General features: G+C 51.6%; 1 pseudogene; it reads left to right on the top strand.

The window, feature by feature from the left end:
- Positions 1 to 5,422: 5,422 nt before the first annotated feature.
- Positions 5,423 to 5,665, top strand: LOC140387680 (small ribosomal subunit protein eS27-like; annotated as a pseudogene).
- Positions 5,666 to 17,612: the final 11,947 nt, after the last annotated feature.

Raw genomic sequence — 17,612 nt, 5'->3', positions numbered from 1 at the left:
AACCAGATAATTTTCTTGTGAATGTTGATTGAGGGATAAATAATTGGTCAAGACTGGTGATAATTCCTAAGACCTTCTTTGAAATTGTGATGGGATCTTTATATCTAACTGAGCAGGTAGACAAGGCCTGAGTTTAATGTCTTCATCTAAAAGGTGGCACTTCCCAATGTACAGTACTCCCTCAGTATTACGCTGAAGTTTTGGTTGTGCTGAAGCCTGAAATGGGACTTGAACCCAAAACCTTGTGACGATCGGCACAAGTGCTACCAACCGAAACATGGCTAACACTATCTTTGGCACTAGCCCAAACCTCACTCCATAGCCTTTAACTTCATCCCCCTATTCAACAGCTGCCTCAGGCTGAACCAGTTTGTAATAACAGTTTCGTAATAAAAGCATTTCAGACATGTGCTGAATTCTAAACACCATACCATCTCCATCATAAAGAAAAGGAATGCAGGTGCAGGCCACTTTGGCCCATCAAACCTTCTCAGTCATTCAAATAGATCATGACCAATCATCTACTATTTTCCCCCCACCAACTTCTTATCCCTTGTAGTCGTAAATATCCAGAAATCTATACATCTGTATTCTTGAGCTTCCACATTCCTCTGCAATAGAGAACTCCAAAGAATCAGCTCCCTCTGAGTGAAGAAATTCCTCATCTCAGTCTTAAATGTTTACTTAATCTGTGTAACATTACCTGCCTTCACCCACCTTAGCCCCCTTTTGTCAGCTCCAGACTTGGCTACACTGCCTATATATCCTTTCTCTGACTCCAGAATTTGTACATCCTCCCTTCCTTTACTCCATCATTGATGACAGTTCCTTCTGCTGCCTTGATCCCATTCTTTGTAACCGCTTGCCTCTACCGCATGTGGTATGAATGTGTAGAGCTGCTGACCAGGAGACCACACTGCTTTGGAATGAACAGTCAATGCCAATTACGATCAAAATAATGTTCCTTCTGATGTCCCAATGTTAACTGGTTTCTTGAAGGCAGTATAAACTTATACTTTCAAGCACCACATTGTTATTTACCATACTGAGTACTAAATCTGAATTAGATTTAATTTGAATTTTTAACATTTGGCTTTTTAAACAATACAACAGTAAATCAGAAGTAAACAAATCCACATAATTTCTGATGTATTTGAACAGAGAGTATGATAGGTATGACTATAAAACACTGCTGTGAGCAAAAAAACCCCACAACTCAGCTGAATGAAATAAAGTCAAGAAATAATTTGTGCTTTACTAAGACATATCACTAATATTCAAGGCCAATCTGATCTGGGTCATATGATGTTCACAAATGTTAGCAGAAAAGTTATATTAACTGGTGGGATACAGACCCAGAACTGGATTACAATTGGAGCGGTGAGTGCAGAAAAATGTTAGGTCAAATCAGAAAAGGGTGTAAGAGACAAATCCATGGCTTTTGAGCATGAAACCCAAAATCTTTAAGATAGCTTATAATAATTAATTTTTATTGTCACAAGTAGGCTTACATTAAGACTGCAATGAAGTTACTGTGTAAAGCCCCAAGTTGCGCCACTATGGCGCCTGTTCAGGTACACAGAGGGAGAATTCATAATGTCCAAATTACCTATCAGCACGTCTTTCGGAACTTGTGGGAGGAAACTGGAGCACCCCTAGGAAACCCACGCAGACATGGGGAGAATATGCAGACTCCGCACAGACAGTGACCTAAGCCGGGAATCAAACCTGGGACCCTGGTGCTGTGAAGCAACAGTGCTAACCACTGTAATTGACACTTGGCTCTATGCCTCATCACTATTCAGGAAGCACGGAAATGCTTACTACGAAAAACCTGTAAATCTTAAAACAGTGGTACAAAAAGTTGATCTGCGACTTTTGTTTTTATTTTACCATGTATTTTTTTAAATTTAGGTGAAATACTCCAATCCAGAAAAACAAGTAGAATGTATGCGGAATAGTATATACAGTGAAAAAAACAATGTCTAATTTATTGTGCAATTGAAGAGAATGACTCTTATGATGAAAAGATGAATTGTTCGTGTTGAAAATTTATACCTATTTTCCACCTACCCAGCAGTAGCAAAATGTTGCCCATTTGTCTCTGGAAAGTGATGGTTCCAAATCTCTTTTAAATGCCATATCAATTTTTTTGTTATGTCCTCACAGATGAAAATCATTTAAAAGAGTTTGAAAATGAAAATGAATGAAAATCGCTTATTGTCACAAGTAGGCTTCAAATGAAGTTACTGTGAAAAGCCCCTAGTCGCCACATTCCGGCACCTGTTCAGGGAGGCTGGTACGGGAAATGAACCATGCCGCTGGCCTGCCTTGGTCTGCTTTAAAAGCCAGCTATTTAGCCCAGTGTGCTAAACCAGCCCCTAAAGGCAATGGTAGCGGAAATTAATCTGCATATAATAAATGTAATTTCTAATGATCTGACCAATAAAAGAATGACAGATTTCCCTCTACTGTTAATACTATCCCATTACATTAGCAGTCAGTAGTGCATCTGACGATGGTTTGAAAAATGTAGGCCCTCTCCAAGCTTAAATATCATAGCCAATTCAATCAACGGGTACCATTTACTTTTGGGGCACTAATAAAACTGATTTAATATCCATTGTCAAAAAAAATAGCTTTGGCACCATCACAAATATGTTATTTTCATCAATTGGTACAAACTAAGAAAGGTTGTTCTAAGCATTGAAATTAAGTAACTGACCGATTTCTGCTCAACAAAAGTGAATTACTCATTTATAGTCAATGTATAAGCACAGTTTATTTGAAACTGTCTCAGAATACACAAGGTTTTTGCATAAATTATAGTCACTAATAGATATACAAGTGGATGAAGCGGTACAGAAGGAAAAGAATAATTCAGCTTCATGCCATCGTACGCTGAAGAAATGCTGACCAACCAGGAGGTTATCACATTGCTTTGGAATGAAGAAAAGTTTGTTTCTGGCTTTTCGTAATTCTAAATTATAACAAACCTTGAGATTTCTTGGACAATGTCATGCCAGTCCAGGGAGAAATAATGCCTCTTGTTTCCCCAAGAAAAGAAATAGCAACAGACCTATGAAGGCCAGAGAATCTGGAAATTATTGGATGGGAAGTAGGCTACAGTTTGAATGGAGCATAAGTTCTTTTATATCAACAAACAATTGTGGAACAAACAACGAATGAAAGATATTTCTCTGTCAAAATTCTTGAACATTTTTAATGATTCAAAAGATAGCCTATCTCAGGATAGCCTTGATTGAAGCACAGCACAAAGAATAATAAGCATAGGGTCACATGCTGAATTTGCAATAGGAAACTCAATTATTTATTTGATTGAAATTGCATTCTGCAATATTGGTGGAAAAGCCAAAACATGAAATTTCTTTGCCCGCTGTTTTAACAGTGTATTAAAATAGCAGAGTGATTTCATAAAACTGTTTACACATTTTTATACTAAGAATGCAAAGCATAAAGGCAGATAACATATAAAACACAAGTGTGGCATTCTGTTAGATCAATATTTCACCAATCGATGGAGCATTTACCAAGTCACGCAAAATGTCAACAGGTTTCAAATGGGGTTTTAAGCGTAAACACTGCACTGTATTACTGCTGAGCAACAACAGAGGGAAAAAAATGGCAGTAGGCAGTCACTTCAGATGGGTTGATCAGTGGAAAATGGAATTTAATCCGGATAAGTGTGAGGTGTGGAGCTTGGGCAGGAAAAATAAAGCTAGGGAATACATGATGAACAACAGGACCCTGGGAATCATCGAGGATCAGAGGGACCTTGGTGTCCTTGTACACTGGTCCCTTAAGGTAGTAGGGCAGGTAGATACAGTGGTTAAGAAGGTATATGGTATACATGCCTTTACTAGTCGAGGCATAACGTTTAAGAGCAGGGACGGCATGCTGGACCTATATAAAACATTGGTTAGGCCACAGCAAGAGTATTGTGTGCAGTTCTGGAATCCACATTAAAGTGCGAATCGTAACCTGCGGGTAGGTCATGCCCAAGTGTCGGGAGGGGCAAGAAGCATTTGGTAGCAGCATTCCTGCGGTGCTCCCGAATGCAGAAGAAGTGCCCAACGGCCAATACTAGCATTTTTATTAAGAATGACGGCTGCTGCCATCTTTTAAATGGGAAGAAATGAGACTGTGTTCAATCTGCCAGCCAGAAGCGGCAGCAGTGAGCAGGCCACTCGCCCTGCGCATACACTTGACGACAAGCGCCTTCTGTGTACGTGCTTATGGCGCAGAATCACGGTGGAGAGCTTCTTCCATTTTCTAACTGCTAACAAGTAAGGCAAGAGGACTGTGAAGATGAATCATTTTCCAACATGTAAAAGACTGCAGAGACACAAATAGGCAGTGTACCTACAGGCCAGGATCTTACAACTGATTCTGCTGGTGAGAGCTGATCAGGAGAGTCCAGGTCAGGACAGATTAGTGCTAGTTTTAGTTTTGTACAGAGCTCCAGGGCCTTTGTTAAAAGCCTACAAAAAAGAAACAACTTGGGAACAAAGCAGCATAAAGGTGATTTCTTGAGTTATGATTTTGTCAATTGTGCCAATGCAAATAAGGGTGCAAAGCTTGTGGTTGTTATATTCAAAGAAGTATTGGCAAATGAGAGGGGAAGTTTCAGATTTTGAAAAAGAAGTGATGGATGAAAAAATTTGTTTGAGGTTGAGAACCCAGAGTTTGTTATTAACTTACAGCTGACTCCAAACGAAAATATGACGCTTGTTGACTTGACCTGTGACAGCACATTAAAAACACGGCAAGAGCCCATGAATATGCCAGCATTGTGGAGCAGCATTTCCCACGAGATTCCAGTGCTGAGTAAAACAAGCATTTTGTTGCTATTGCCCTGAAAAACGACCTACAAAGGAAATGTTGGATTTTCTGTTTTCATAAAGATGATGATGGCACAAAGGAACTGGTTGAAATCTGCACCTGCTTTATGCAATACCCTCTCCTCCTGTGAACAAGATTGGAGTGAGATCTTGAGAACCAAGCAGACTCCCCATTCACATTAAAGGTAAGCGAACGTGGTGTGTGTTGCAAAAGACGGCCAGCATGGGTTGCGAAGGTTGACCGGCATGGGTTGTGAATGTTGGCCGATGTGGGGCTTGAAGGTTGTCTGACATGGGTCCCGAAGGTTGACCAGTTGGCAAAAGTCAGTCCCAGGAAAGAAAGTTTGAAAAACACTGACATAGGCTATGGGTGAAGTGCTGGGAAATGGAAATAGAATACTTTGGTGGTTGTTTTTGGCCGGTGCAGACGGGATGGGCCGAAGGGCCTTTCTGTGCTGTAAACCTCTACGACTCAGATCATATAAATCTTTCACCTTTTACTAAAAATCTCTGTGGAGAGGAGCTTCCTTCTTTCCCACAATAGCGACTCCACATTAAAGATGCCTTTTGCTAAATATTTGTTGCACCTGTCTCCCAAGGAGAAGAGGAAACACGAAGAAACGTCCGGTGCAAAGACCCAACTCCAACTTCATGGATGTCAAGTGTCCTGGCTGCTATAAAATCACGACTGCATTCAGCCACACATAGACTGTAGTGCTATGTGTCAGACTGTACTCTGCCAGCCCACCAAAGGAAACGCCAGGTTAACATAAGGCTGTTCTTTCAGAAGAAAGCAGCACTAAAAATGAAAGTTGGCATTTGAGGGTGGATGAGACTCCTCACAGCCATGCATCAAGAGTCTGGCTGAGGGATACTGATTTGTTTCTTTGGGATCTGGATGGCAGCATTAGAAAGATGAGGCTGGAGAAAAGAGGGCATGCATCAATCAGCGTCCCGAAGCCTTGCCCACCTGGTTTATAGAAACTTTTATGGACCCTCTTGCTGGTATTGAGTTATTTGTTAGAATTGTCAAATAAAATTACATAACAAATAATGTCAGAGATTCTTTAACTGGGAAGAAACCGAGGAAGACTTGGAAATTTGGTTATCCCCAAACAGCGAGCAGGAATGATCCCTGTATCTTTTGTATGTTGGATGTTCTCGTGGGTCTCACGAAGAGGTTCTGAGCCTGCAGCATATGGAAATGGACTGCTTCATTATGAGACATTACAAAAGCACTCTACAATCATCAGTGAGCACTCCACTTCTGACCTCAAAATAAAGGGAAGGTCAGTCATGACACAGTTTAAGATGGTCCAGCCCAGGATACTGCCCTGCAATGATGTCCTGAAGCTGAGATATTTTACCTCCAACAGTTTGCGGTGCAGTGCGTTTGGATGATGTGGCTGTCATGATTGAGCAATTGATGTTGTGTGCAGTTTGCTACTGTATTAAATGTGTGAGGGTGATATTAAGCTACGAATGTGAAGTATGCGCCGTGATTGATAGAGATCCTGTTTGTAGTGTTGAAGACTTAGGCTCCAGAACTAGCCCATCCTAGCCAAGCTGATCTCGCACAGTTACAACACCGACAATACATGCCAAAATGGAAGATTACTCAGGTACTTTCTGTCCACAAAAGCAGGACAAATCCAATACAGCCAATTGCTGCCCCATCAGTCTACACTCAATCATCGGCCAAGTGATTGAAGATGCCATTGACAGTGCTATCAAACAGCACTTACTCAACAATAACCCACTCATTGACGCTCAGTTCGAATTTTCACCAGGATGGCCCAGATCCAAACCTCATTGCAACCTTGGTCAAAACATGGGAGAGGGAGCTCAATTCCTGAGGTGAGATGGCTTGTGATCATTTGATTGAGTGTGGCATCAAGAGATGTTAGTAAAATTTAACTCAATGCGAATCATGGGAAAACTCTCCATTGATGGGCTTCACAAAGGAAGATGATTGTGGTTGTTGGCAGCCAATCATCCCAGGCCTGGGATATTTCTGCAAGCTTTCCTCAGGGCAGAATCCTTGTCTAAATCATCTTCAACTGTTTAGTAACTGAGGAAGCAAGGGGGAGTGGAACAAGGATTTATTGAACTATGTACAGTACTCTGCCCTCGGCAGTAACTCTCTCTAAACCCAGTCCCTGTTGGGACAACCAACAGCTCCAGGCCCTACTTGGGCCAGTTTTATACGTAGGTCTAACGAGCTCCAGCTGGATGGCCTCCACTCCCTGCCTGGGAGTCTCATGGGGAGATCGACAATGGTTTCATTGTGGTCCTCGTGGGAGTTATGACAAGCTGCTTCATCAATGGCCTTGCCTCTATCCTTAGGTCAAAAATGGGGATGTTCAATGATGAATGCATGGTGTTTAGTTTTATCTGCAATGCCTCAGATAATGAAACAGTCCAGTCGACAGGCAGCAAAATTGGATGATACTCGGGCATGGGCCGATAATTGGCAAGTAACATTTGATCCACACAAGTGCCAGAGTAATGATCATCTCCAACAAGAGAGAATTTAACTATCTTCCCATGACATTCAATGGCATTACCATCACCAATTCTCCCAACCTTTGGCTAGAAACAAAATGGACAAGCCAGAAGAGCAGGTCAGAAGCTAGGTATTCTGAAGGTGAATAATTCACCTCCTGACTCCCCAAAGTTTTTCCACCATCTGCAAGGAACAAGTCAGGAGAGTTATGGAATACTTATCACTAGCCTGTTATGGAGGCAACCGGAATAACATTCCTGAAGCTCACCCCATTCAACACAATCAGGCAGTCTGCTTGATTGGTGCCTCTGACACTAGAAGTGAAAAGGCAAGAATTCAATGTATTAAACTGCATTGTATATATATTATGTACAGGATGCATGCAGCTATTCACCAAGTTAATTAGACAGCGCCATGGTTTCCACCACCAAGAAAGACATATGTAGCCACATTAGGAGCACAGGATTACTGCAAATTTCCTGTAAGGGACACATCTTTATTTGGAGATATATACATACACATGAATATATATGTGTATATGCTACCATTTATTTATTATTACCTGATCAAAATACTGGAATTCCCAATCTAATACCATAGGTACATCATTGGAACATGGTGTGCATGATTCTCCACTCCTGCGCCGGTTGGGAGAATCGCCTGGGCCGCCACATTTTCCCGTGACGCCGGTCAGATGCCCTCCCGTGATTCTCCCAAGCGGCGAGAACGGCCCTGTCGAGTTCCGCGCTGTGCAGGCCGGAGAATCGCCTGAGACACCCAAAATGGCGATTCTCCAGCACCCCTGCTATTCTCAGGCCCGGATGGGTCGAAGTCCCGACTGCGTGACCCCAGTTCACGCCGTCGCCGTTCACACCTGCTTTTTAAAGTCGTCAGCTAGTCGTGCTGGCTGACGCTGAGCAGGGAGGAGGTGAGCGGACTGTTCTGCAGCTCCTGGAGACCGGGTCGGCTTACCCGAGAAGGCTGCGGCCAAAGGGGGGGTGTGGGAGAGTGTGCAGGTGGGAGGGGGTGTGTGGGAGAGTGTGCAGGTGGGAGGGGGGGATGAGGGAGAGTGTGCAGGTGGGAGTGGGGGGTGGTGTGTGGGAGAGTGTGCAGGTGGGAGGGGGTGTGTGGGAGAGTGTGCAGGTGGGAGGGGGGGATGAGGGAGAGTGTGCAGGTGGGAGTGGGGGGTGGTGTGTGGGAGAGTGTGCAGGTGGGAGGGTGTGTGTGGGAGAGTGTGCAGGTGGGAGGGGGGGATGAGGGAGAGTGTGCAGGTGGGAGGGGGGGATGAGGGAGAGTGTGCAGGTGGGAGTGGGGGGTGGTGTGTGGGAGAGTGTGCAGGTGGGAGGGGGTGTGTGGGAGAGTGTGCAGGTGGGAGGGGGGATGAGGGAGAGTGTGCAGGTGGGAGTGGGGGGTGGTGTGTGGGAGAGTGTGCAGGTGGGAGGGGGTGTGTGGGAGAGTGTGCAGGTGGGAGGGTGTGTGTGGGAGAGTGTGCAGGTGGGAGGGGGGGATGAGGGAGAGTGTGCAGGTGGGGGGGGGTGCGGGAGAGTGTGCAGGTGGGAGGGGGGATGAGGGAGAGTGTGGATGGTATTGTCCATCCGCAGATGCCACATGTCAGCCGCCCTGATATGGCAGGACGGTGACGAGGACACGGCCGCAGGTTGCGTGTGGCTGATGGGCACAGGCGAGTGGCAGACTGGTGAGCAGTACGGTATGAACTGACCGTTGGGCGCAGACAGTGACCAGGTGTTAGGCTGGCTGCGTGTCTGCAGCGCGACCAGGCCACCGGGGCACACAGGTATCCCCTGCAGCCCGGCTGGCGAGGTGTGGAAGAACCTCCGTGTAACATGTCGTTTCTCTGCCCCCCACCACCCTCCTGCAGGTCACCATGTATGCCAACCAGACAGCGATGTTTACTGCCGTGGTTGGAGCCGCAGCTCTGGAGTTTGCCATCCGGCAGCATAGAGTCGGACGGCCCACAGTGGCTGCAGATGCAGCGGTTGCCGGTGCAGCAGAGGGGATGGCCGCGGAGTGGCCAGTCGTCGACACGCAGGCCGCAGGCGCTCAGGACCCCAATGTTCACGGGGATGCCGAGGGGAACATTGACCGCCAGACGGCGAGGATTGCAGAGGAAGTGCTTGGGGGGGAGCAGGAGGAGAGGTAGGAGCAGGTGGAGCAGGAGGATCCATTGATGGTGGTGCCAGGGCGCCATAGGCGTCCAGCAAGGCCGAGGGTGTACCGTGACAGAATGTCGTTTGGGGCCCTAACGGACATCACATGCAGGAGGAGACTACGGTTCAGCAGGGAGACGGTCACACATATATGCCAGCTCGTGGCGCACCTCGCGCCACGTGGAATGGGAGGAGGACACGCGATACCAGTCTCCGTCAAGGTGACGGTGGCCCTAAACCTTTATGCGACCAGTTCCTTCCAGGCGCCGAGCGGGGACCTATCCGGGATATCACAGGCATCGGTCCACAGGTGCATCAGGGCCGTCACCGACGCCTTGTACGCCATCGCGGACAGGTACATTCAATTCCCTGAGGACCGAGCACAGCAGGAAGCACGGGCACGTGGATTCACCAAGGTGGCCGGGATACCGATGGTCCAGGGTGTAATCGATGGTGTGCACGTCCCCATGTGCCCACCTGCAGACAACAGGGAAGTATTCATGAACAGAAAGGGCGCATACTCCATGAACATTCAGGTGGTGTGCGACCCCCACATGAAGATCATGCACGTGTGTGCAAAGTACCCCGGGAGTGTGCATGACGCCTACATTCTGGCACAGTCGTTCATCCCCGCAATGTTCGATGGATGCACCCCCCGGCTGAGGGGCTGGTTGCTGGGCGACAAGGGCTATCTATTGACGTCATGGCTGCTGACGCCAATACGGAGGCCTCAGACCAACGCGGAGAGCCTATACAACGAGGCACATGCAGCAACCAGGGGTGTGGTGGAGCGGTGCTTCGGGCTGCTGAAGATGCGCTTCAGATGCCTGGACCGATCAGGAGGGGCCGTGCAGTACCGGCCCGACAGGGTCGGTCGCATAGTTGTGGTCTGCTGTGCGCTGCACAACATTGCCATGCAGAGGGGAGATGACCTGGTGGAGGAGTCGGAGGGAGGACCCGACGGCACCGGAGCCAACGCAAACAAGGGGGATGGGGAAGAGGAGGATGCGGAGGATGAGGATGATGGCGCGCATCAGGGTGGGGGAGGGGCGCAGGATGCACACACTGCCCGGGTGCTGGTTACGTCCAGGAGGCTGCGCGACGGCACCGCCGCGGACAGCGGGCACGCGACGCATTGGTGGCCGCACGGTTCACGCACTGTGGGGGTGGCATTAGCTGAATACTGCCACTTGCACCATCACTCCTGTACACGGGCACCACACAGCACCCCCCACCTCCACCTCCCCCCCCCCCCCGCCCCCCCCGCACCCCCGCACCACGTACACGGCACCAATTCCACATCACCTTACCACTGCGGCACTACGGGATTGCACAACAGTGATGATTGGGTAAGCGGGTGTGATCAGTGCCATGTTGAATGATGACGGCCCGCTCTGCGATGAGCTGTGTGCTCAGATTCACCAGCCGAGGTCTGACTCATGGCTATAGCTGAACCATGCACTCCAGTGGTCACAGCCTTCGTGACGGATATTTCACCACATGCCCGTGTGGGGTGGCTGGCGTCGGTATACCGAGGACAATGGTGTCCGATTATGGGAGGCAGGGGGGAAAGGGTCAACACATCCGGAACAGACCATGAACGGCTCGTATACTACTATGCCAATCGGGCACCCTCACGAGCCCCCTGGCACCGGACATAGCACACAGTCTTACAAGTCAAATTTAACAGTGAGTTTATTTGTGTGGTTAACATAGGTGCCCTACCCCCTACAACTAAACTGTGCCCTGCACCCGTGCCAACTTCTTATGTGCCTAACGTGTTTGCCTTACGGGCCCTACCACTACGTCTAGGTGTGTTCCCAGATGGTACAGCAGGAGTGGAGGCGGACTGCTGAGAATCACGCCCTTCAACATGGCTCCCCGTCGGCACATGTTTCCTGGGGCAGCCCAGCTTCGATGGGCCAGGCTGCTCTGCGGGCGTGCTGGATGGCGTGGTGCCACCCTGACCTGCCCGCTCCCCACCAGATGCGTCAGGGATGGAACGGGGGGAGGCCGAGTGTACCGGGACGTCCCTTGATGGAGCTACCGGGACGGGCCTCAGAACCTCCTCCTGCCTCGGGGAGCCCGGTGGCCCCCGGGCCTCACTGTGGGACGGAGATGCGCTCGGAGACATGCCCCGTTGCACCACCGACACCTGGCGCTGCCAGTTCTGGAGGCGTGCAGCGGTATCGACCACGGTTTGAATGTTCGCCGAGACGGAGCCCAGGGAGTGCCACATTCCTGCCAAGGTCTGTGCGATCTCGACCTGTGAGTGCGCGACGCCATCCATCACGTGCACCAGGCAGTCAATGCTCTCCGCGACCGACTGCTGGGACAGTGCCATCGCTTGCTGGGACCGGGCCATGGCATGGTGAGACTCAGCCAGGGCCCGGAGAGCGCCGGCAATGTCGTGTTGGCTCTGTGAGATGTCTGCCTGTGAGAGGGCAGCCCTCTCCTGGGCCATGGATGACGTGTGCACGGTAAGCCCAACGCCTTGCCAAACCTGACCCATGGCCAAAACCCTTTCACCCATTGCCTCCACCGCAGACGCCACCCGTGCGGTGTCGGCCTGGGTGGCTGCGATGAGCGGCACCACTCCCTGCTCCTGGACGCGGATAGACTCCTCCAGCTGCGTGTGCAGGTCCTGGAAGATAGCCCTCATCCCGTTATTCAGTCCCTGGGTGTCCACATGCATCGGTTGTCCGGGTGGGTCAATAACATCCAGGAACCCGGGAACCGTCTGGGTGGCAGCTGGTTGCTGGGCCTGGGCTGCCCTCCGACCGTCCAGCCCCTCGGCTGCTCCAAACTCCACCTGCTGTACCGGCTCGGCTGTGGGGTGCGCACCAGACAGTGACCCGGGAGTCTCATCACTTATCTGCCCAACCGAGGTGAGTGTCTCTGCGATGGTGTATGGTGTGGGAGACAGCAGTGCCACAAGCTCGAGTTCATCATCCGTCAGGAAGTCTGGTGTGTACTGGTCCCCCTCATGGCCCGGCGCAAGCTCCACGCGGGCCATGTCGTCTTGACCTCCAGGTGGATCCAGCGGGTGTGTGGCCGTGATGTGCGCTTCGGCATGACTGTCCACCCTGTGCCCCTCACTAATGTCTGTCTCGGTGGTGTGAGCGTCCCGGTCCTGTGTTCCAGACTGTGAGGTCTGCCCTCCTGTCCGACCAACTGCCAACCTCTGGCGTGCGTCCCTGGGTGCAGTTGCGGTTGGCGATGTTGCGCTGTTTCCTGGGCGAGACGTCCCTGAATGTTCGGCGGGTGGCCCTGGGGAACATAAAGATTCGGGGTTCGTTAGACATGGTGGCCCGGGTGTATGGTGGTGGTGGGTGCACAGTGTAAGGTGGGGGAGGATCGGGGGTGCAATGGCCAGAGTGTGAGGGGGGATGGGATCGGGGTGCAGTGGCCAGAGTGTGAGGGGGGATGGGATCGAGGGTGCAGTGGCCAGAGTGTGAGGGGGGATGGGATCGGGGGTGCAATGGCCAGAGTGTGAGGGGGGCGATGACGGGTTGGGGGTGGGGAGGACATGCAGGGTTCTTTCACTTCCTTCTGCGCCTCCGACCTGGCATGGCGCGACCTCCCGGGTGGCGGATCCCCCAGCGAGGTCCAGGGCCCTCTGCTCGTGAATGGTTAGGAGGTGCAGGACCGGAGAACCCCCTCCGGTTCTCATGCCCTCACGCTGGTTGTGCGCTGTCTTATCCTGGGGGGGCGGGGGGGGGGGGGAGGGTGTTGGATACAACATCACCATTAGGCGGGTATCATCAGGGCATGCAGATATTGACAACATTGTTGCTGGTTCAGGAGACAGCACGCCATGGGTTCGCTCCGGGGGGTCCCGAGGCTCATGTGGGTCGAGTAGATAGTTGGGCACCGTGACCCCCCCAAAACCCCTGACCCCCCAACATCGCCCCTGATGCCCCAGCCCCCCCAACACTCCCAACCCCCCCTGACCCCCCCAGCACTGCCCCTGATGCTCCAATCCCCCCCAATACTCCCAACCCCCATTGCCTCCCGCAGCACTGCCCCTGATGCCCCAATCCCCCCCAACACTCCCAACCCCCCCTGCCTCCCCCAGCACTGCCCCTGATGCCCCAATCCCCCCCAACACTCCCAACCCCCCCTGCCTCCCCCAGCACTGCCCCTGATGCCCCAATCCCCCCCAACACTCCCAAACCCCCCTGACCCCCCCAGCACCGCCCCTGATGCTCCAATCCCCCCCAACACTCCCAACCCCCCCTGACCCCCCCAACACCGCCCCTGATAGCCTAGCCCCCCCAACACTCTCAACCCCCCCTGCCCCCCCAGCACCGCCCCTGATGCCCCAATCCCCCCCAACTCTCCCAACCCCCCCTCCCCCCCCCCAACACCGCCCCTGATGCCCCAGCCCCCCCAACACTCCCAACCCCCCCCCGACCCCCCCAACACCACCCCTGATGCCCCAATCCCTCCCAACACTCTCAACCCCCCCTGCCCCCCCCAGCACCGCCCCTGATGCCCCAGCCCCCCCAACACTCTCAACCCCCCACTGCCCCCCCAGCACCGCCCCTGATGCCCCAATCCCCCCCAACACTCCCAACCCCCCCTGACCCCCCCCCCAGCACCGCCCCTGATGCCCCAGCCCCCCCAACACTCTCAACCCCCTGCCCCCTCAGCACCGCCCCTGGTGCCCCAATCCCCCCCAACACTCCCAACCCCCACTGATCCCCCCAGCACCGCCCCTGATGCCCCAATCCCCCCCCCCAACACTCCCAACCCCCACTGATCCCCCCCAGCACCGCCCCTGATGCCCCAATCCCCCCCAACACTCCCAACCCCCCCTGACCCCCCCCCCAGCACCGTCCCTGATGCCTCAATCCCCCCCAACTCTCCCAACCCCCCCTCCCCCCCCCAACACCGCCCCTGATGCCCCAGCCCCCCCAACACTCCCAACCCCCCCCCGACCCCCCCAACACCACCCCTGATGCCCCAATCCCTCCCAACACTCTCAACCCCCCCTGCCCCCCCCAGCACCGCCCCTGATGCCCCAGCCCCCCCAACACTCTCAACCCCCCACTGCCCCCCCAGCACCGCCCCTGATGCCCCAATCCCCCCCAACACTCCCAACCCCCCCTGACCCCCCCCCCCCAGCACCGCCCCTGATGCCCCAGCCCCCCCAACACTCTCAACCCCCCTGCCCCCTCAGCACCGCCCCTGGTGCCCCAATCCCCCCCAACACTCCCAACCCCCACTGATCCCCCCAGCACCGCCCCTGATGCCCCAATCCCCCCCCCAACACTCCCAACCCCCACTGATCCCCCCCAGCACCGCCCCTGATGCCCCAATCCCCCCCAACACTCCCAACCCCCCCTGACCCCCCCCCAGCACCGTCCCTGATGCCTCAATCCTCCCCAACACTCCCAACCCCTCCTGACCCCCCCCAGCACCGCCCCTGATGCCCCAATCCCCCCCAACACTCCCAACCCCCCTTGACCCCCCCCCCCCAGCACCGCCCCTGATGCCCCAATCCTCCCCAACACTCCCAACCCCTCCTGACCCCCCCCAGCACCGCCCCTGATGCCCCAATCCCCCCCAACACTCCCAACCCCCCCTGACCCCCCCACCCCACTTGCCCCCCCGTGCCGGGGGGGGGCCTGGGGGCACCCTCATGGCACTTACCCTGGCAGCCCGGGTGAGGTCGTGCAGCTTCTTACGGCACTGCTCCCCGTCCGGGGGGTCTGCCCCACAGCACTAACTGCGGTGCCCACCTCCCGCCAGCCGCGCCTCACCGCGCTGGATGGCTGGCGATGCCCACGTCTTGGTCTCTGTTCCACATCATCCATCATCCACCAGGGTGTTCAGGTCCGTGTCCCAGAACCTCGGTGCGGCTCTTCGGGGCTCAGCCATCGCCTCTCTTCTCCTCCGGGTCCTCTGTGCGCGGATCGCGCCGTTTATGACGCAGCGCCGCGTCATTCGGGCGTCGCGCGGTGACGACGCGGCCTTCGTGACACGCCCCCCCATGTTTCTCGCGGCCCCGATCCTAGCCCTTTTTCGGGCCCTGAATCGGTCAGGATCGGGGCCGTTTCGCGCCGTCATGAACCTCGACGGCGTGGGCACTTCGGCGTGGGAGTGGAGAATCGCGCCCGGTGTTTCAGGAGAATGCCACAACTACCTGTTATGGGCAACTAACTGTTGATGGCACTAAAACTGATCTTAGCAAGTCGTATCAGTGTTGTCCACAATATCACAAGAACAAGATAGCATGAAAATCCAAATCTTTCTATTCTCAAGTACTGTCTGCAGTTCAAATCATTCAATGAAACTTCTCCTGTTCTTGAACAATCCTGACTTGCACAAAAAAAGCATTTACAACTACATGCATTTTATTGCACCTTTATCAAACAAAAACATCTCAAGGTGCTGGTGCATCTCTTGATGCTACTGTACCACCCATACTTCCCAATCATGGCCACCACTACCAACCCTCCATTCATCTTTCTCCTGGTTGCCTTGAAGGACGTACCTGACAGCCACTGTCAGTGTTACGCAGGCTGGATCCCCTGCACCTCTTCTCCAGCAAGTTGTTTTCGGATCCTCATTTGCTGTCCACAGTCGCCGGTTCAATGAGGCCAAGGCCTAATATTAGGTGCAGCTTGGGGTCTATCCATTTAGGTGCAGGGATGAATCCCTGCATTCCCAGCCAGCCATTTCAGGATGGGTGCAAGCATATTTTTCAATCAGTCTATTTTAAGCTTGTACAGTAGTGCTCAGTTCAACTGGCTTGCCCCATCAAGGCCCCAAAGTCTGTCAATGAAGACATTCTGAGATCAATAAAGGTTTAATTGCTCTTGGGCAAGAAAGATGCTTAAATAAGCTGATCAGAGAAAAAAATATGACATGATTGCCTCTTTTATACTTTTAATACATGAACACTAGGGCTGTGTATGAGTATGTGACCAGAATTACGCTTTAAGAAAAAATAGTGCAATTGATAATATCATGAATATCTCTGTGCACCACATTATCTATCTGCCTTCATATCTAACTAACACTGTTACTTACCCTTTGTCAAATTGACTGTAACATTGCATGTATTACCATTATATGAAGGGGGATGGCAGCAAAATATTCAAATAATTTCTTAGGCCTGAAATATAATTTGGTTCTGTGAAGTCCAAACCATCTGAAACTCATTTTCAGTATGTCACACATGTGCTTATGGTTATGCTCCATTATGTGTCTTGGGATCTATTTTGTGGATTGTGTTGATGTCTTTTGCCTCAGACCACAAGCTCCATCACTTGCAAAAAGAAATTGGAACATCATTATATAAATGTAGACCACACTGAGGCCTATGGTTTCATCCTTTATCTGACAGCCAATCTCGAGTAAACCCCCTCTGCATAATATATCAGTAAACTCTGAATTTCAAAGAAACATCTCAAGTTTTCTTTGCAAAAGCAAAAAAAAAGGTTATGCAGTAAATTCTGATCTAATCAGTGTGAAGGCAGCAGAGTGGAGCAGTGGTTAGCACTGTTGCCCCATGGCACCGAGGGCCCGGGTTCGATCCTGGCCCCGAGTGTGGAGTTTGCACATTCTCCCCGTGTCTGCCTGGGTCTCAACCCCACAACCCTCAAATGTGCAGGGGTGGGGGATTGGCCACGCTAAATTGCGCCTTAATTGGAAAAATAAAAAAATAAAATAAAATAATCAGTGTGAAAAAGATAATGGTGAAGTGTGAAGCATTGTTGTATTATATTGATTAATGTGCAGGATTCATCGGCCAGAATCTGAAGGTGGCTATTATCGTAATGGCCATAATTTCTGTTGTATGACCAAGGCAGGAGGAGTTAGATTTTCTCCAAGATTTTATTAGCACAAATTCGGGAAAAACTGAGCAACAATAACCGCCACTGCCTGAGCTTAATCTCCCTCCCCACGGAACTGCTCTCATTGTCCAGAGCTGGTTGTTCCTTTCTCGTTTGCAATCAATAAATGCTTGTGGGGATGTAGAGCCAAGGTTCACAACAGAATTTCCCATGACCTATACAGGTAGCTTGACAAGCAACAGGAAGGCCCAGAGCATCAGGATGAAGT

The sequence above is a fragment of the Scyliorhinus torazame genome, chromosome 13, assembly GCF_047496885.1.
Source record: "Scyliorhinus torazame isolate Kashiwa2021f chromosome 13, sScyTor2.1, whole genome shotgun sequence".
Classification (NCBI taxonomy): domain Eukaryota; kingdom Metazoa; phylum Chordata; class Chondrichthyes; order Carcharhiniformes; family Scyliorhinidae; genus Scyliorhinus; species Scyliorhinus torazame.
Note: the sequence above shows the minus strand (reverse complement) of the source record. Positions and strands in the feature narration are given on the sequence as shown.